General features: G+C 37.2%; 3 pseudogenes; 2 read left to right on the top strand and 1 right to left on the bottom strand.

Moving 5' to 3' along the window:
• Positions 1-5,199: 5,199 nt before the first annotated feature.
• LOC120155007 lies at positions 5,200-14,595 on the top strand (annotated as a pseudogene).
• Positions 14,596-15,467: 872 nt separating this feature from the next.
• LOC120154989 lies at positions 15,468-16,530 on the top strand (annotated as a pseudogene).
• Positions 16,531-17,471: 941 nt separating this feature from the next.
• Positions 17,472-19,479, bottom strand: LOC120155014 (annotated as a pseudogene).
• Positions 19,480-22,204: the final 2,725 nt, after the last annotated feature.

Genomic DNA, 22,204 nt, shown 5'->3' with positions numbered 1-22,204 from the left:
GACTCCTCATGGTGACATTCGTCCACCATCCTCGCCTGACCCCTTAGTAAAGACACAGCTCCATCTAATTTCTCCACTTCGGAACAGTGGAGACCATCTAACATGATTTTCAAATCATTCAACCAAAGATCCGCTGACACCGGACCTTCATCAGCTTCTCCAACTCGGGAGCTCCTAAACTCTCATTCTTTTGCTGCATTAATTCGTGGAGTTAGTGGAGCAGGAGGTTGAAGACGCGTCAGAATAGCGTCTAACGTCTGAAGAACGATCTTGATCTGCACAGGCACTCCTTGAGATGCCTGTTCTTCACCTTGCCTGGCCAGGGCAGGTGAATTACTGCTTCAGCATGTCTATCTTCTCCCGCTTCACTTCGGGAGCTATTATGTCCGGACATCTATAGAATATACACATTGTTCTATTAGCAAACAGCATACTCATACTATACCAGATCAGAAGTTATCACCATTGTTGGCATGTATTCCATTTAAAGACTCCATAGACTCTGGTTTATGCCTAGAATCGGCTAAACCATAGCTCTGATACCATTAAATGTAAACACCCAACCCATACCCGACCCGGATATGAGTCAGAGAAGATACTACATTGACTTTAAAACACAAACTCTTAATAAATAATAGTAAAATTGGGACTTGTATTAAGAAAATACATAATATACATACTGTAATATAGTTTACAAAAATATTCAGAGCATACACAACTTAACTCTTTAATTACATGCCAACTGCTATTTACATAATAAATAACCTACTGATAAGTTGCTTCGATCTGATGGTTGCAGGAGTAATACTGTCAAGCTTCACCTGTCTCTTCTATTTTCCTCGGATCCTACGTGTGAAACACTCACACGCTAAGTCATCGACTTAGTGAGGCAACAATAATAAGGCAATGTATGTAATGAATATGTCAGGATCATATGAGATGAGATGCAAACATGTAACTAATCAATGTAGTATACTTTAACAATATCCATACCTGTAGCGTATGACTGTAACATTCATTATTCAGTATTAATAAGTTTATTGGCCCTGATAGCATATTGAGAACCTAAGGTATTCGAGTAATGTGAGGTTGTGCACTATGCTGTCACCACAGCTCGTATAAATGCACCGAAGTGCCCGTAGAATTGCACCGAAGTGCCCGTAGAATTGCACCGAAGTGCCCGTAGAATTATGTCCATAAGGACCACGTAGAATTCCTTAAGAATCATATACATATACTATGGATCAAGTATGTGTCTTTCAAGACTTCACACAGGTTCCAAAGGATATATGTGTCCTAAAGAACCGAGTATACCCTCTACCCTTGGCATGCCAACTATACCTATAGTTCTCATCTACATAACATGGGCTTATACATTTCCCGTAGTTCATATCGCGTAGACATAGTATTTCCATACCTTTAACACATAGGCATATCATTTACATACTTTTATCACATAGGCATAGAACTTTTCTGCATATTCATGTCATGTAATACATATAAGATGAATTCATGTCATGTAATACATTTAATACAAATTCATGTCATGTATCATAATATGGAATGTAATCATGTGTCAAAATATGGAATCTAGACTTATCACAAGTCTAGAACTGAATATACTACTATATTCATGCTATGCATATGCACTCACCTATACTTCTTGCCTTTTCCTCGATCGATCCTACTTGTAGATTGTTCCCGAACTCGAGTAGGCTCGGTATCTACATAACATAATTTTTAAGATGATCATCAGACGTCTATGTCTTGAAATTAAGCTTTAATAGCTTACTATTTAAGAATCTATAGTAGTCTTGCTTTATTTTCTTTCTTCTTCTTTTCTCATGGGGGAGGGGGTATCGGTTCCCCCCCTGGGGGTACCGATTCCCCTCTAGCATTCTGGAAATCATATTCGTTGAAGGGGTATCGGTTCCCCTTGAATGGGTACCGATTCCCCTAACCCAGAAATCCTATTTTAGCCCGAAAATCATCTAATTCAACTCAAACATACTATTTCAATCCCTTTACTACTCTTAGCTCTCATACACTTACTTAAACTAATTATTATCCTTAAATACCTCTAAAACTAGAAATCTAATTCTCCATATAGCATTTAAGAATCCAACTCAAATTCCAATATGTTCTAATTGAATTCTAACCCCTCATACTTCTTAATTAGCTTATTGACAAGTCAAAATTCTGATTCAAACATCAAAACCTCATCCATATCAAATCTCATCTAAAACTCATTTTCCAAATCTATCTCTAAAACACTAATCTTGTTGTTTTAATGTCATATAAGCTTTCCTTTAGCTTATATAACATCCAAGCTTTCATTTCCAATCATAAAACATCAAAGAAACTATCAAGTTCAGATTCTTACCTTAAATGCAAGCCCAACGTTGAGAGAAGGAAGAGAAGAAAATGAGGAAGAAGGGAGAAGAAATGGGAGGTTCTGGAATACACGTGTTCTCATATACCCCATAGCATTTTATTTAATTAAAAATTCCCCTTGCAAATGACCATTTGGTCCTCACCTTAATCTCATATTTACCAACCTTTATTTTTAAACTATATAATTGTTCTACTTTAATCACCAAATGTTGAAACTTTGCAAATTAATCACTAACCCGCATGGAGGATGTTACACTCTATCCTTTCTTACACTATCCTGTGAGAGATTTCTACTAGATCGACAGGCCTGCAATGAGGCTCTTAAGTTATGTTCAAGGGTTAAAAAATCTTAGGATGTTCGACGTCTCCAATATTTGTCAAGGATGTTAACTCAACTGTAATTTTATTGATTGAAACAATATTACAGCGTCTACAGTTAAGAAGGTTAGACGTTCATGTGGCTTTGCCCATGGGATTTATAGAATCAAGCTGTAGTTGTGGAGGTTTTTGTCTTGCTTTAATATCTACTTGGGATGTTTCTTTGCGATAAATTTTTAATTCGCATATTGATGTTATCTTTACAAATGATTGTGTGGAGTAAGTTGGAGATGTACTAGCTTTTATGGCTCACCTGAGGAGCAATAAGATCTGTACCTTGAAAGTAGATCTTGGAATAATTCTATGATGATAGCGCTTCATGTACCCATAAGATCTACTAACATACAAGCGAAAACATTTACACTAGGTTTCACATACTCAATTGTGTAACGTTAATACAATAATCATATCATGATTTTCATAAATATAAGCATGCATGAACAAGAATAATAATGTTGAAATATAAAGGCATAACATGCTTAACATCAACATAAAGTATCATGTTTTCTTAGTCTACAACTAAGGGCCTACCCATGTATTATTATCATCAAAGTCAATAAGATAGTATCGTATATATCATTATGTCATCTCTCGATCTCATCTGACATCAAATAGGAATGGTCAAAATACCCGAACTCGATGGGTCCCGATATATCCGATCTTATAGGGATGATTTTTTTTTTGAAAATTTGGGGCTCGAGTGAGATGTACTATATAACTTCAGGACGGGGCGAAATCGGGTTTCAGGTGAAAATCATCGATTAGATAGGGTGTTCAAACGGGTAATTCGGTTAACTGACCGAATCGAATTACCCAAATTCTATTAACCAGTTTTTTTTCTCCATTAACCATTAACCGAACCAATTTTTTTCTAAAAAAATTTAACCGAACCGAACAAAATTCGGTTAATTGATCGGTTAACCAAAATTTATAAATAATATATATTAAATATTTTTGGTTTTTTCGGTTAATTCGGTAAAAATCGAGTTCAAACACCCTTAAAGCTAAATAATATATATAATATATTAAATATTTAATAATTTCGGTTAATTAACCGATTTCAACCCGAATTAACTGAAACTGAATTTTGAAAAAAACCATTAATCGTTAACCAACCGAACCCAAATTAGCTGACCGATGAACCGACTGAAATTTCGGTTCGTCGGTTAATTCGGTTTTAACCGAACAGTGAACACCCCTACGAACAGGCCTTACCAGATTAATATATACTTATATATATTTAATATTTAGGAATTTTTTATATTATTTAATTATTTTAAAGTATTATATATTAGATCGGGTTAGGTTAGGGTCGAAATTTTAGTCTCATATAGATATATATTTTCAGGTCGATATCAAGACGATAAAAAACTGTCCCACCTCGCCCCGTGCACATCCTTAGCATCGGATGTTCGTATTATTTTTTGATCACCACTAAGGTCGCATCATTATATAATTTTCTAGTGTTATTATGGAATGATTCTATACACATCACTAAGGCTAATGTCTATCCTATTTACGCCATTAAGACCACATTAATACCCTTACGCAACTTATGGCATTCAATCATTGAATCTTAAGCCTACAAACATGAGTCTCATCTTTAAGCCAACCCATGGTTGCTACTTAGTTCGTTTTGGACATCTTTAAAACTTATTATCTTTAGTGTATTTTCACATCAAGAGAGCTAATATCTTGTATTAAGCTCAGTTGCACATCAATCTGAATTGTTATAGATAAATAACAACATATTTATGTGGTTTATCATTTTTCATTCTTTGATGACGTATGTCTTGTTCTTCTTCCTACAATTTAAATTCAAACAATTAATCAAACAAGCATTAATATTAAATTTATTTTTTTTAAAAAAAAAAATAAATCTTACCAGAGTCGGTTCAGTGAAAAATGTGAACATCATCATCAAGACATATCATTCCTTCTTGGTAGACATTTTAAGCAAATTCTTCACACACACAAAACAACTTTTTTTCTCTCAATCAACTGTTTTTCTTCTCAACAAATCACATATAAACCTTAAACTTAACCCTATTTATAATTCCAAAACTAACTGTTATAATCGACTAGTTCATGTAGACGTAATGAGTTCCATGAATTAGTTGTTATGACCTTTGCCAAATGCCCGTTACCCAACGTTGAGTTAACGATTATAATTTATATTATAAAAAATTGATGTAATTTTTTTAAATTTTAATTATTATTTTAATTATAAGGGATTGGATTATTGGTCCAATTTTACCTCCATCAATGGAGCTAAAACAATCTCATCCAAACCATGTGCACGCGGCAGAACATTATTGGTTGGGGAGAAGTAATTCGACATAATGGGTTTCGTTTGAAAACACCTTGCCCTCGCAACCTCTGCCTTATATTTCGAAGTCTCTTTTTTGTCTTCCTTCCATTGGATTTGGGAGGCAAAACAAAACCCCAAATTACAGCAGCAGAGAGAAGGAATTTTACAACACGACTTAACCCCTGAAACTCGGCGCCATGGCCACCGATCAAACTCACCTCCACCTTGCCCACATCTTGGGCCCCGATCCCACCCACTTCGAAACCCTAATCTCCCACCTCTTGTCTTCCTCCAACGACCAACGCTCCCAGGCCGAGTCGCTCTTCCAACTCGCCAAACAGAATCACCCCGACGCCCTCTCCCTCTCCCTCTCCCGCGTTTTGTCCTCGTCGTCGCGCTCCGAACTCCGCGCTCTCTCCGCCGTCCTCCTCCGGAAAATCCTGACCCCCGCCGCGGACTACTCTTTTCTATTTCCTCCTAGCCGAATCCACACGCGCCGCCATCAAATCCGCGCTTTTGTCCTCTCTCCAAACCGAACAATCGAAAGCTAACGTGAAGAAACTCTGTGATACTATTTCTGAACTCGCCTCTTCCGTCGTTTCTATTGGAGGCTGGCCGGAACTATTGCCATTCCTCTTCCAATGCGTGAATTCAAAAAATTCGAATCTTGAGGAATCTGCTCTTTTGATCTTCTCTCGATTAGCTCAAAACGTTGGAGAAACGACGGAAATCCTTATCCCTCATTTAAACACCCTCCACTCTGTTTTCTTCAATTCTTTATCGAATCCGTCAAGTTGTGATGTCCGAATTGCAGCTTTAAGCGCTTCAGTCAGTTTTATTCAATGCATTTCAAACGCCAAAGAACGGGATACTTTCCAAGATTTGTTGCCGTTGATGATGCAGACGTTGACCGAGGCGTTGAACTCTGGATTAGAAGCCACGGCTCAAGAGGCTTTGGAGTTGCTAATTGAGTTAGCCGGGACTGAGCCCAGGTTTCTAAGGAGGCAGATAGTTGAAGTAGTAGGATCGATGTTACAAATTGCAGAGGCGGAAAGTTTAGAAGAAGGAACACGCCATTTGGCGATTGAGTTCATTATTACGTTGGCAGAGGCGAGAGAGAGGGCTCCAGGGATGATGAGGAAGTTACCGCAGTTTATAAGGAGGTTATTTTGGGTGTTGATGAATCTGTTGGTGGATATTGAGGATGAACCTGATTGGCATAACTCAGAGACTGAGGATGGGGATGATGGGGAAACAAGTAATTATGGAGTTGGTCAGGAGTGTTTGGATAGATTGGCGATTTCATTGGGAGGGAATACGGTTGTTCCAGTGGCTTCAGAGTTGTTTCCAGCATTCTTGTCTGCTCCGGAGTGGCAGAAGCGTCATGCTGCTCTCATTGCACTTACTCAAATTGCTGAAGGTTGTTCCAAGGTTTGAATTGTGAAGTTCCAAGTCAATAGTTTGATCATATTTAATGCACTGTGTATGTTTATTCTATTTGGGTCTTGCATATCGCTTCTTGCTACCTATTTAATAATGATAAGACTTCATTAGAGGCTTAATTTCTTTTTTATGTTTTGTTCATTCTAGACATGGCGTTTATAATTTGAGTGGATTTGGATTAATATGGTTCTGTGGTTAACTTGATAAGAAATTTTTATCTATATGCCCCTTGACCAATGGGTTGATGTTGATTAAATTGTAATGTGCTTCACTGTTTCTAAACGGGTTTTGCATGTGTCTTTTTGTTGGCAGGTGATGATGAAAAATCTGGAACAGGTAGTGTCAATGGTTTTGAATTCTTTTCAGGATGCCCATCCCCGGGTTCGATGGGCAGCTATTAATGCCATTGGGCAGTTGTCTACGGACTTAGGCCCTGAGTTGCAGACTCAATATCACCACAGAGTCTTGCCTGCTCTAGCTGGAGTCATGGATGACTTCCAAAATCCTCGTGTGCAGGTTTCCCTTCTATCATTTCAGTGAATAACTAAATATGCTTATAATAATTAAATAACTGTTTCTAGGTTTACCTTTGTTGTTAGTTAAAATCATTTAGGCATAATTAAGCAACTGATGTAATTGAAAATGAATCTATTTATTTTAATTCTACTAATGACATACAAAATATGCTTTGAATTTTTTAAAATTTTGTTACTACGGTCTTCTCCCTTTGCAAAGAGAAAAATGAATGATTAACATATCTAAAATTATGTGTATTTAAAATCTGTTTTGAAGCAAAGCATTCCCAAGAGAAGCAATATGTTATCTTCTTTCATAAACTTTATCATTTGGTTTCTTTGTGTGGATGTAACAAATTTATGTAATTCATTCTTGTGTGTATAATAGGCCCATGCTGCTTCAGCAGTTCTTAATTTCAGTGAAAATTGTACCTCAGACATCTTAACTCCGTATCTGGATGGGATAGTGAGCAAACTTCTTGTACTCCTTCAGGTATATAATCTTTCACTCTTTCAAGTTTTTGTTACTTCTGTTCTTCATGTATATTGGTTGGAGAAGACATTCTCTGCTGGTTAGTTTCCTGTAAAAGACCTTGTAATTCCTAGCAATTTGAATGCTGTAGTGCTTTCTGCAATGTGTCAAAATAGACATGTCCCATGCTCTGCTTTTGTAGGATTTTCATGCCCTTTCCCCCCCTTATTTTTTATTTACAATCATTTGTCAATTTATTTCCCAGGTTCTTATTTTCCTTAAAGATCGGATAATTTAGTTTTGAATACATCATTAGAAATGCATAGAAATTTCTTTTTCTTGCATACTCTCAGTCTCTTCTCTGGTTGTTGTTGTTTCAATTATGCTATTGGCATAACTCGTTAGCTTCAAATTATTTTGCTATTCAGAACGGGAAGCAAATGGTACAGGAAGGTGCTTTGACAGCATTGGCATCAGTTGCTGATTCATCTCAGGTACTCAAGGCTTCTAGAATGTTTTCATATTTACACTATATATATTTTGATGCATTTTATTTGACATGGGGTGTCCAACACAGGAGCAATTCCAGAAATATTATGATGCCGTGATGCCTTACTTGAAAGCTATCCTGGTTAATGCAAATGATAAATCTAATCGTATGCTTCGTGCCAAAGCTATGGAGTGCATTAGTTTGGTTGGCATGGCTGTTGGAAAGGAAAAATTTAGGGATGATGCTAAACAGGTAATGATTAATGATTTTTTATTTTTGTGTATTTAAAATTAAGGTTGCCAATTATTATCCTTTATGATATTACTTTTTGATGGAGTTATGAATTTTAATGATTATATATGTATAGGACTCAAATACAACCAGAATGCATGAAAGCACTTATTCTACATCTAATACATGATGAATTTTCTAAAACTGATGTCTTAAACTTTACATTTGTTCTCTGTTCTTAGTATTTCTCTCAAAGTGAGGTTGTCTTATTTATTGTAAGTGTCATTCGATTTGGATCTCTATCTTTTGATTTGTCTTCAATGGAATAATCTGGATACCAAAATCTTTTTAAGTACGGTAGTAGAAACTCTTATTTTTCAGTTTCTTTAAAAAAATTCAAAAATCTGAACAACTCTTTTTCAGCCTTCCAAATACTGGAAATTAGGGTTTTAAAATCTACATATTATACTTTAATATGCTGTTTTAAATTTTAATTGGACTTATTTTCAGTAAACTGTCTAGAGCAAAACTAAAACAGTTTCTAACACTCAATGGATTTTTTCCTTTCCCAATATTGGTGATAAGCCATTCAACTCATGACCCCCCCCCCCAAAAAAAAAAAAGAAGATAGATGAAACAGGCAGTCAGACACACACATGCAAATTAATAATAAAATAAAAAAGGAAAGATAAAACTCTATGTTCAAATGGTAGTCCATTGTTGTCCAGTTAGGAGTTTTCACCTCACTCTTTCTTGTCCTCATGGAAGACCATTACTAATAAAGTGATCTATTGTATCAGGGAATACTTTAGATCCTATTGAGTGTGAATGGTTTTTGTTTAATAACAAGCCAAATGAAGAGGCTTTGGGATAGATTTGATCTGCTTCTGTTCAATGGAGTTCTTGGGCAGGGATTAAGTTATCATTTTTAGTTTGATCTGAGTGAATGACTGATACTTTTTGTGTCTCCCCAGTTCAATTGGGTTTCTTTTGATCCGTGGTACAGATTCTCATTGCCTAACTATTCCTTTTACACTGCAAGGTTATGGAAATCTTGGTGTCACTGCAAGGATCTCAAATGGAACCGGATGATCCAACAACAAGCTACATGTTACAGGTATTTTCTGATAAGTAAAGAAACTATTTGATAATTGAATGATATTGTACGCTTCCTGTGTATTGATTGCTTTTCTTGCTGGTCCTCAATTTGGTAGGCTTGGGCCAGACTTTGCAAGTGCCTTGGACAGGATTTTCTTCCTTACATGAGTGTTGTCATGCTCCCTTTGCTTCAATCTGCCCAGCTTAAGCTGATGTAACATTCACATCTGCAGATTATGATACTAAATTGATGATGAAGATGATGAGAGGTATGCAATTCGTTTTGGATTATCTTAAGTGATGAATTTGGTGCCCTGGTTTGGATGTCTTTTTATGTGTTTGTGCTCATTTCTCCTGTGCTATTTGCACAAAAGATTGTTGATCCAAATTTTAAGTTATATTTATTTTTGTCATGTCAGTGGTATAACTGTGCAGTTTGCCTTTATGAGCACTTAGAAAATCTCTTTCTTGGATGTCAATAGTAATTTCAAGATGTCTTAGTTAAATGCACTTCATTTCTTCTTGAACTACTACGAAAACTTTTAAAGTTCTATTGCTATTGTGTTTTTTGAGTTTTAAAAGTGTTTAGGGTGTTTGTTTACTGCTTTTTCTGTTGGCTGCAGCATTGAGACTATTACTCTCGGTGATAAAAGGATAGGGATCAAAACTAGTGTCTTGGAAGAAAAAGCTACAGCTTGCAACATGTTATGCTGTTACGCTGATGAGTTAAAGGAAGGATTCTTCCCATGGATTGATCAGGTTATTTTTATTTGTGGCATTTTCTATTTTAGATTTTGCATTAGAAGCCTAAGTTGTGGGTTATGAAACTGCTTGAAACAATGCAGGTGGCTACTACCTTAGTTCCCCTTCTAAAATTTTATTTTCATGAAGAAGTTAGAAAGGCAGCTGTTTCAGGTATGACTTAGTCCTTTTTCTCCCATTGTTTTTACATTCTTATTCTGTACTGCCTTACCTGCATTATTGACGGTATCTGTCTACTTTTTTTTAGCTATGCCAGAGCTGCTACGTTCAGCTAAACTAGCTGTTGAGAAAGGGCAATCTCAAGGTCGAAATGGAACGTATATAAAACAGTTGACAGATTACATAGTACCAGCTTTGGTGGAGGCTATACACAAGGTCATTTTTTGTTTGGGTCCTTATTTTGTCCCTTGGATGTTACACATGATTACTGCTTTATGTTCTGGAAATGGCAGATATGCTTATATATGATTTTTAATTTGCTTGCAGGAGCCTGAGGTTGAAATTTGTGGGAGCATGTTGGATTCGTTGAAAGATTGCATAGAGGTTAGAATCATCCATCATTAGCTACAAATTTGCATACATGCTTTTTTTGTGCTTCTATATGGAACTTTTGGTGTATTTATGGAAATTGTTCTTTTGTGATCCTTGACACTTTTGAATTAATTCTGTTTTTTCAACTGTGCCTTTAACTGCGTGATAAACTTTGGCGGGTATGGGTGTAGTGCCTGTGGTGATATCATGATTTGAAAATTGTTTTATATTCTATTCCTCTACTGTGAGTCTCTATTAGCTTATATGTGCCTGTTAATATTGCCTTTGTGAAATACTTAATGACACCTGTGATTAATCATCCAGCTGACTCTTGAAGTTATGAGAATTTTCTCTGTTCCTAATGTTTGTTGTTCCTGTGCATGCTGCCAACTACTAGTTGGTCTAGTGGGATGAAAAGTTAAATTCCTTAAACAATGCCCAGGGTTTGAATCTTGGCATTGTGAATGGAGCAAGCTGGGTTGGGAGGGTTGTCCACATAATTGGCCTTTGCATTACCCAATTTGGATTAGTCAGCCAATGGGTCTGATACTGGTGATTATACAAAAAAAAAAGTGTTGGGTATTGATAGTTTTGAAACAATGAGATAAAATTAAAAAAAAATATAGGTGTAGGGAACAGAAAATTGAAAAGAAAAAAAAAAGCTACATGAATGGTTGTAATATCCATCACATGAAGTGGAAAAGTCATTGTTCAAAACAAATAAGATATATATTATCAGCCATGTTTTCTAGATTTTTGTGCTGTCAAGTGCACAAGTTTTTTTTTTCATTGTGGTGCAGATATATATATATATACTTTTTTGGTTGATAAGGTGAACAAAATCTCTAAACTAAACTACCAGGAACAACAGGGGTAAAAGCTACCCCCAACAATGTCAAAATAGATCTCCTACCTTCTACTATGCGTCATTTAATGATGCAAAACAAATAAGATGGCGTGATTTATTTCCTTCTTTTCTCTTTCCCCTTGTTGGTTTTTATGGTCGCTTACTCATGCTGTGGATGGTATTATACTGATCTTTTGAAGTTAGATCTTTCATGAACCACTCCATTTTGCTCACCTCTTGGAGGTTGAATTCTATGATAACAGCTTCTTTTTCTCTATGACAGATTTGTGGACCATTTCTTGATGAGGGCCAGATAAGATGCATTGTTGATGAGATTAAACAGGTAATCATAGCTAGTTCAGCTAGAAAACAAGAAAGAGGAGAGAGGGCCAAAGCAGAGGACTTTGACGCAGAAGAAGGTGAAATGCTTAAGGAGGAAATGAGCAAGAAGAAGAAGTTTTTGGTCAAGTATGTCTATATTCCTAATGGATTCTTGGTTATCAGTTGATATATATCTTGCTACTAGATTGTAGTGCTCTAATATTTGTTTGCCTTGTATCTTCTCTATATCAAGGTTGGTGAATTGTTGGGAACTTTGATTAAAACATTCAAGTCATCATTCTTGCCATTTGTCCAGGAGCTTAATTCTTACATAACCCCTATGTGGGTGAGTTTTCTGTCATTATATTTCATATTTACGTGTATGTGAATTGGTTTCGTGGAGTAATGCTCTCAATTTATTATTCTCTTTTCTTGGAAAGAAATGACAGAGTTATTACTGCATCAAAAGAGGTGTTACGCGTATTACCTTACTGACTAATTTACTGATTATACAGGGTAAGGATAAAACAACAGAAGAAAGGAGAATTGCCATCTGTATATTTGATGACATTGCAGAGCACTGTCGTGATGCAGCTCTTAAGTAAGCACTTCCGTGCTAACTATCATCAGAATGCCAATTCTTGAAGTCCTTGTAGATATTTATGCTTTGAAGTCCTTGTAGATATTTATGCTGTATGTTGTGGACAGGTATTATGACACTTATCTTCCCTTCCTTTTGGAGGCATGCAATGATGAAAGCCCTGATATTCGACAGGTTTGTTATCTAATTGTTGACAGTTGCCTTGTGCTTCAGGCAGTCTGTATTATTGAGAATATGTATGCTTCATTTTTCAGGCAGCTGCTTTTGGGGTTGGTTTATGTGCAGAGTTCAGTGGATCGGTGTTCAAACCTCTTATTCAAGGTTGCTGCACACTTTGGATTACTACCTTTTTCCTTTAAGTTATTGTCTCCTTTAATAAAAGGATAATCTTTGTTTATTTTCTTGCTTATAGAGGCCCTCTCCAGGCTGAATGCTGTTATTAGACATCCTAATGCTTTGCATTCTGACAACGTGATGGCTTATGACAATGCTGTTTCAGCTCTTGGAAAAATATGCCAATTTCATCGGGATAGTATAGACGCTGCTCAGGTATTTGCATCTTTGTGTAATCTTTCTTCTGTATATCTTTTTGTTTTGGTTGAAAATCAAATAATTATTTTGCTCAATCTTTACACATTATTGTTAGACTGGTTGATGTTCATATTCATATGAACTTGTCACAATTGGGATTTGTGATTATTCTGGTGAAATGTTTCTTGCATGGCTCATGATTTCAATTGCATTAGTATTGTACCTTCAAGTTTCCCTATTGTGATGTTGGTCTTCGACTGTGAATGCATTTCTTGGCTTTCAGTGTCAATCAATATTTTTTAACTAGCTAAGATGAAAATAGTTGGGAATTCTCCTTTCTATTCACTGGCTTAATTGAAGCATTCAAGAACTTTCAATCATCAGGAAAGTTGATTTGCTCACAACAATAACCTGACAAGTCATTGACTAAAAAGTATGTGGCCGTGGCCACATTCTGAATACAAGAGAAGGGAGAGAAAAAGAGGTGGTGGTTATGATATACCAATGATTTGTGGGTGCAACTCATTTGGCAGCATGGAAAAAAGTCCTTTTGTTTATGGAGGCAGTGTGCTGTATCCGGATAATAATAATAGGATCAGGAGCGTAGCAGCTAGTTACTTTGTGAGTTTAAGTTAGAGATTGGATTTACTTTCAGGTGTAAGTTCTTTATGCTACAATTCCCTGTTCTTGGCCTTTCTAATAAAAAGTTCTTGTAGTAACCTCAATTTTATCTCTGACAATTCCCTGTTCAGTTCGATGTCCTGTTAGCAAGCTAGATCAAAAACTAGCTACTTTCTTATGACATTGATCCTTCCGTTGTGTAGATTGTCCCAGCTTGGTTAAGTTGCTTACCAATAAAAGGTGATCGGACCGAAGCCAAGCTTGTTCATGACCAGCTATGTTCCATGGTTGAAAGGTAATCTATTAGTTATTGGGACAGTCTGTGAAAAGTCTGATAATTTGTTTAATTCCTTTTTCGTGATACTTCTCACTGTGCAATTTTTAAAAAAACAATTGCATCTGTTATCAGGTCTGACCAGGAACTTTTAGGGCCCAACAATCAATATCTTCCCAAGATTGTTTCTGTTTTCGCAGAGGTATCATCCTTACCATAATTTGACTGTTTGTTCCTTTTGCCCTAGGATATCGTTTCCGTTGTTTATTTGTAAATTTATGATATAGGTTCTATGTGCTGGTAAAGACCTGGCGACTGAACAAACTGCTAGTAGAATGATTAATCTGATACGGCACTTCCAGCAATCGTTACCAGCATCGACACTGGCATCAACCTGGTCATCGTTGCAGCCACAGCAGCAGCTTGTGTTGCAATCAATGCTGTCATCTTAGTTACCGTGTCCTTGAGGAAAGCTTCTGCCTCCTGTATTCTTAACCTTATCCAATTTCTTGGCAAGGAGGTATAATTTTGTTCCACCATTGTTACAAATTTCATATGATAGAAGGTAAAAGAGGGTTCCGTTGGCGAGTAATGTTTTCATCTACTGATTAGCATGTTGTATGATTTTTTGGCTCAGTTAATGGGATGATATGTTGATTATTGAAGGTTGAAGAATATAGCAAAATTTTTTGGTATAGAATGTGCCCAAATTAGTAAGTGTGAGGCTCTGATAAGGGCATATTCATGCCACAGTTTTTGGCGTGTGTAATTATTTTACATGAAATATGAAACATGGTTTCAATAAACATTGTTTTTCATATATTTCTGTTTTTTTAATTAGTTTTTAGTGATGTAAGAAGGGAAAAACAAAGGGAGCTTGCATTGCATGGATAACAGTTTGTGTGGCATGAGGGGTGATGTTGTTGAGTATTTTAATGAGTAGGTGCGAATTCCGAGTCGGGTAAAGCAATGAGTTTACCTTTTGGATTCTAGAGGATTATCTGTAACCCCTCAAAGTGGCAAACTTTGGGGTTCTCTTGATTTTGATTTTTTTTAATTGTCTTAAATTGACTTTTAGACTCTTGGGAGATCAAGGGGACAAGACAATGACTAAGCAACAACCCCCTTTGCCCTAAGTTTGAGTTTTTGTCTGACCAAAATTATTCTTTTTTCGACAATTACATTCTTGTCCTAAAAGAGGTTGATTTTGTCTTGTAATGAACATTGGAAAGAAGAAAAAGGATTCTATTATTCTGGTTTTGTTTCCAAATGAGACTTTTTTGGAAATGGTTTATGTGGTTAAAAGCAAGTGGATCAGCTCAACGGATTGTTAATTTTGATTTACCTGCTTGACCATTTAAGAACTTTAAATTTTGAAATTAATGGATTAATTTTTACTTTAGTTGATTTATATAGTTTTTTTTAAATATTTAATCAACTTATTATACATGCAAAATTTGGTTGAACCATTAGGGATAATATATTTTGCCGAGTCTGGCAAGTTTTTCCAATTTTTAGTGGTTTAATATTTGCCTAAAAATTACAAGTGGTGAAAGGGGCAGATAAGACATGGCAGTGAAAGTCGAAATGAAGCATAAGTAGCTGAATTCAGACAAACACTGGGATAGTTATCTAGAATTGCTCATATAAATCCCCTTCGTCCATCGACAATCAACCAAGTTGATGCCTTATAAAATCAAAGCTTAACCCTTTCGTTCTCAGTCCCTACTTATTGCCAATGGAAATCCAGTTCCAACAACAGCAGCAGCATCAGAGACCAAACATTCCTATTTGCAAACTCAAGGGGAGAAATAAAAGCAACAATAAAGTTAACAAGTTTGTTGGTGTAAGACAAAGACCTTCCGGTAAATGGGTAGCTGAGATCAAAGACACAACAAAGAACATCAGGATGTGGCTTGGCACCTTTGAGACTGCTGAAGAAGCCGCTAGATCTTACGATGAAGCTGCTTGCTCCGCGGTTCCAATACTCGCACCTACTTCATTACTCAGGTGTCGTCTGATTCTCCTCTTGCATCTCGGATCCGGAATCTTCTTAACGGCAAAAAGGGTGATAAAGAACTAAGTGTTTTAGCCTCAGCCCCCACCACAAGTACCACCCCAAGTCTTAGCCTCAGCAGTAGTATTACTACTACTACTAGTAGTAGTAGCTCTAATTGCGGCGGAGGCTTCAGTAATGAGAATTCTTCTCCTATCAAAGTCGTTCAAGATACTCAGCTCTTCGACGATGCATACAAACCTGACATGAGCAACTGCACAAGGGAATTCGAGTCCGCATCTCCTGAACCAGATTTTTCTTCTACCTCTGAATCATGGTTTGATAGGTTTCTTTATACACAAGAAATCATGAATTTGACCAAGACTGTTGTTTTGTATGAGGAAACAGGCTCCGAGTTGACAGAATTCGAGAGGATGAAAGTCGAAAGACAAATCTCAGCTTCACTTTATGCTATGAATGGACTACAAGAGTGTATCGAAACTCTCCATGATCCTGCTGAAGCCTTGTGTGATCTTCCACCATTATGCTCTTTGTTTTTTTAAATTCTTGAACATGATCTTCATTTCGGTCTTTGCTTCCATTTCTCCTTGTAAAATCAAGAGAGTAGATGATTTAGGTTTAGTTGCATGTTGTTGTAGATTACAGGGACAAGAATAACAGGCAGAGATTAGAGATGATCTCCATTTTGTAAAATGTCAACTGTTCCTTTGGAAGGTCTCATCCATCTCTCAATACAAAAATGTCTAAATTTAATTATGACTTCACATCATTCATTTTTCTATGCCAAATGGGGTTAACACATTTCAATCATGCTGATCAACCAATGTATATCATACAATCATGCTATGCCCCACTTCACATTCAACTAGATTTGGTATCAAAATTCAGTGCCCCCACAGCGAGGTTTGTACAAGGTCCGGGAATGAGTTTATGGTCGTATGTCTGACGGGCTATATTGGTCGCAATTCGAGCTTCATGGAGGCAAGTGACAGTCTGCAATCCGATCGGTATAAGGGATTTTAGAGTTAGCTCACACCCGATGGGATAAGAGCCTGGAGAATCGAGAATTTTCTGATTGTTAGGGTGATTAATGATAACCTTGTTTTCATGTTTGCTAAACTAAATGCTTAGAAAAAAAAAACTTTATCACAGTTTTGAGCTCTATTCTTAACAGTGGCAAGTTGAATTATAGGCAAGCAGTTCATGTAGATGATAAGGATGTACCAAAGAGACCCGGACTGGCAAGGGAGGGTCATCAACAATTAAGATAGATGAAGATAAGGTTGTAGTTATAGTGTTATCTATTCTCTTTAAAGAAATCATTGACGGGTTCCAATGGGACCTACTCACCTACCTAACACAATTTTGATTACTGTATTCAAAATATTTTGTGGATGTTCATCTGCATGTTATATGCAGACACTTGAAGTTTATAAGATAATCCATTGACTTCGTTGTTACTCGAGTCCGGAACAAGGATATGTGCGAGTATGTTTAATTTTATGAAGTCTTTTTCTTCATATTTTTGGACCATGCCCTGTATGAATGTCTGAGAATGTATTGGAAATGAGTTCTTTAAGGAAAATAAACCGGTATCATAAACTAACTCGACCGAATCATCGAACACCGATTCGTGTCACAATGTAGAAACTTTTTATTCGACGTTGAGAGGTTACATCTCAAGGTGCATGGCCAGTGAAGACATGGAAAGACAAATTTAGTTAATGAAGTACAGGCACTAGTTTACAGGAGTAAAAGTATAGCTAATGAAATGAATTGAGATCAAGGTACATGGTGCACCGGTGAATGCCTGATTCGATGAAATATGGATCTAGTAATCTTCTGCTTCTTCATCTTCACCGCCTTCTGCTCCGACTTCCTCGTAGTCTTTCTCGAGAGCAGCGAGATCTTCGCGAGCTTCGGAGAATTCACCTTCCTCCATTCCTTCACCTACATACCAGTGAACAAAGGCTCTCTTGGCATACATGAGATCAAACTTGTGGTCGATTCGGGAGAAAACCTCGGCCACGGCCGTGTTATTGCTGATCATACACACTGCACGTTGTACTCGAGCAAGATCGCCTCCCGGTACCACTGTGGGTGGCTGATAGTTGATACCACACTTGAAACCAGTAGGACACCTGAATAAGAGATTCACCAGAATAGTTTACAAGGCAAAATTCATGTTTTCCCCTTCAAATTGAACTGCAAGAGATGTCTACTAACCAGTCTACAAACTGAACCGTCCGCTTTGTTTTGATGGTGGCAACAGCAGCATTGACATCCTTCGGTACGACGTCTCCTCGGTACATTAAACAGCACGCCATGTACTTGTCATGCCTTGGATCACATTTAGCCATCATGCTTGAGGGTTCGAAAACAGCACTCGTAATCTCGGGAACCGATACCTGCTCATGGTAAGCCTTTGCAGCTGAGATCACAGGGGCATATGATGAGAGCATGAAATGAATACGAGGATACGGCACAAGGTTAGTCTGAAACTCTGTAACGTCCACGTTTATGGCACCATCAAACCTCAATGAAGTTGTTAAAGAAGATATGATTTGCGATATCAAGCGGTTCAAGTTTGTATAAGTCGGTCTTTCAATGTCTAAGGATCTCCTACAGATATCATATATAGCTTCGTTGTCAAGAAGCACTGCAACATCTGTGTTCAAGAAGAGAATGGGTCGAGAGCACGCTATTGTAAGGCTCAACGACAGCAGTTGAAACCTGCACGGTTCGGCATAATGGTTCAAGCATAGGGGAAAAGCAGGGCACTAGATTATCTCATAAAATCCCTTGAAGTCTTCAGGGAATTACCTGAGGAGAAGGGTAGATGGTGAAGCCGAGTTTCGACTTCTTTCCGTAATCGACTGATAAGCGCTCCAAAAGCAATGAACCTAAACCAGAACCAGTTCCACCACCAACAGCATTGAACACCAAAAACCCTTGCAGACCAGTACAGTTATCAGCCAATTTTCTTATTCTGTCCAGGCAGAGGTCCACAATCTCCCTACCAACTGCAGCATAAATCATCGACCACGAAAGAAAAAATTTCAACGGAACGACTCAATCTAATAAAACTGTCATTTAGGAATAGCAGAACAGATGGATGTACCTGTATAATGTCCTCTAGCAAAGTTGTTAGCAGCATCTTCCTTGCCAGAAATAAGTTGCTCTGGATGAAAGAGTTGTCTATAAGACCCAGCTCGAACTTCATCGATGACAGTGGGCTCTAGATCGACGAATATAGCTCTCGGCACATGCTTCCCGGACCCGGTCTCGCTAAAGAAGGTATTGAAAGCGTCATGGCATACACCTACTGTGGTGTCACTGCAATCAAACACCAGAGATGCATTGAGAATTATGTTAAATTATATACTTTTACTTCAATTCATACCAAATATCCCATTGAGATAATCATACCAAATATGATGATGATGATGTAAAACATAAATATATGCATGAGCTCACCTAGGCATCATGCCGTCAGGTTGAATTCCATGTTCAAGGCAGTAAAGCTCCCAACAGGAATTCCCAACCTGAATTCCAGCTTGTCCTATATGAATGCTAATCACTTCTCTCATTTTTTTCCTTTCAAAACAACCTTTCAATTTCTTCAACCTTTTTCTGTCTTATGAAGGAAGAACAATGGAAGAGAATGAAAGAGGTTCACACAAAGAAAAAGAATGGAATGTGGGCATTGGAGAAGGGAGGAGAAGTATATTTAATTAGAAAAAAAGACATGAAATTGTTTAAGAGTTAGTTGGGGTCCCCCCATTTGTAGCCAACTGTATAGTGGGGTTGAACCAGCTAGGCTCTCTTGTCTCTTCGCTCATGCTCCAACTGTTTGGAATTTATTTTCCTTTGTCTTTTTCATGGTTATTAATAAAATATTTTAGTCTCGTTTCGGATTTGAACACGACATACTTAAGAATGTTTGAACGTTTGTTATTAAACGATTGATTTTTTTTAAATAAATATATCTTATAATCACCCATATTAAAATATATATATATAAAATATCTTCATGTATAGAAAATCCTTTGTACTATTTAATTTGGCTTATACACCTTTATGTGCTTTCTGTCTGGTCTTATAAACAAAGAAGTACAGATATGATTCTACAGCTTCTTGCAATAATGAACTTTCAAATAATTAATCAAAATATTTGTTTGGAGATAATAATAATATAATAATAATAATAATAATAATAATAATAATAATAATAATAATAATAATAATAATAATAATAATAGTTGAGGGCAGTGGGACTTATTATTTTTTAGTTTAAATATAAAATTATATTTTTTTTAGAATTTAAACTAAAGTTTCAAGGGTTAATATTGTTAATGTAGTAATTCAAAACACTAGTTTTTAATTGTAATAATTTTTTAAAATGTATTTAATTTTATCAATTTCGTTTATTTACCGATATTTAGCTATTATGAGACCGATGTAACAATTATTTTGTTGATGTGAAAGTTTGCGTGTGGATAGTGATAGAAAATTTAAGTAAATTTTTTGACCAAATACAAAAAATATTAAATGGTTTTAATTGAAAGTTTAACAATTTATTTAATGCTCGAGTGGAAAAGTAAGAATTTAAAAAATATGAAAATATACAAAAATATTAAAAGTAAAAAGCTATTAAAAATTCGAAAAGTGGAGTATAAGAAAAAAATAAAAAAAATCATAAATTAGAAAATAAATTTTTAAAAAATAGAATTTAAAATATTTATAAACTATTGAAAGGGCTAAACTCACGATATAATGCACTCAAAATAAATAATTCACGAAATAACGTTCTCCCAATATTATTTGTTGAAATAGGGCGAAATCAACAGTGTGGCCGTAGGTCGCCATGCCTTCCGGGCGACCTACGACGATGCACAGCCCAACCATAGGTCGCCATGCACTCCCAGCGACCTCCTAGATCGCCATGCACGCCCGGCGACCAAGGAGGTCGCCATGCACTCGCGACGACATCCCCTGCTGCATGCTCGCCTGCTCGCGACCTTGTCTTTGGACCCTACTCCACGCTTCATGGTCGCCTGCTCGCTGCATTATTGCTCGCCTGCATGAACCGAGCCCCGAGTGCATGGCACGATCTCCCCAATCTCCCCATGCATGAATCCTTGGTCGCCGCGAGTGCATGGCGACCTCCTTGGTCGCCGGGCGTGCATGGCGACCTAGGAGGTCGCTGGGAGTGCATGGCGACCTATGGTTGGATTGTGCATGTCCCATGCACACGACCCTCGTCGGAAGCCACGTCGTAGGTCGCCCGGAAGGCATGGCGACCTACGGCCACACTGTTGATTTCACCCTATTTCAGCAAATAATCTTGGAAGAACGTTATTTCGTGAATTATTTATTTTGAGTGCATTATATCGTGAGTTTAGCCTATTGAAAGTTTGAAAACTTGTATCGAGAAAATCTTTCAGTCCCTCGTTAAAATGAGTTTACTACTATTATATAAATTATAATTTTCAGTGCAATAAATCGTGCATTAAAGAGAGGATATTCCACCGGAAAAACTAGGGTTCAAGCTGTTCGCGCTAAAAATAAGTGGGAGGAGCCTTTTCCGGTTACACTTCAAAACACAAGCGTGTTTAGGTTATGGCGGGGTCCTCAGTTCATATGGCATGATTTTACCGAAAGTATATCGTGGAATATCCGGGATGGCAAAGGCACTGATTTTTGGTTAGACAACGAGAATCGGCTGGGTTTTTTTTTCCTATAAGGGGGTGGGTAACCCGAACCCCTTACCTGTTTGTAAGATGAAGCTCCCTTCAGGTTCGTGGAACTGGGCGTTGCTTTCGGAAGTGTACCTGATCACATTATTCATCGTATAGCTACTGTTCAGCATATAGGTACATTGCGCAGCATGAACCGTGGGGAATGGCCTGGAAGTCGGAGGTGCCGCAACGAGTAAATCTTCCTTTGGCTCGCCTTACATGATCCCATCCTCACAAATGTCGAGCATTCGCGCCGCCACTTATCCTCCACTGATGGGTGTTCGATATGCAACGGAGGTACCGAAGACTTGGACCACGTGCTGAGACGTTGCATTGCAGCTAGAGAGGTTTGGACTAAAATTGCACCTGCTAATAGTCTGAATGCTTTTCTCTTTTATCCTTTTGCGGATTGGATCAAGCAGAATATTACGTCAAATGGATTGTTTGTATCTAACGTAAATAATTGGCCTGTACGATTTAGTATTTTTTGTTGGTAGTTGTAGAAGGATCGATGCAACAAGATCTTTGATCCCAACTATCTTATAAGGGAAGATCTTATCACTAAGTGCAACCGGTTGGTGGAAGAGAGTAAGAGACACTTCAGGCCAATATCTAGGATGAGCGAA

The sequence above is a fragment of the Hibiscus syriacus genome, unplaced genomic scaffold, assembly GCF_006381635.1.
Source record: "Hibiscus syriacus cultivar Baekdansim isolate YM2019G1 unplaced genomic scaffold, ASM638163v2 tig00111157_pilon, whole genome shotgun sequence".
Taxonomy (NCBI): Eukaryota; Viridiplantae; Streptophyta; class Magnoliopsida; order Malvales; family Malvaceae; genus Hibiscus; species Hibiscus syriacus.
This window is presented reverse-complemented; position numbering and strand designations above follow the sequence as displayed.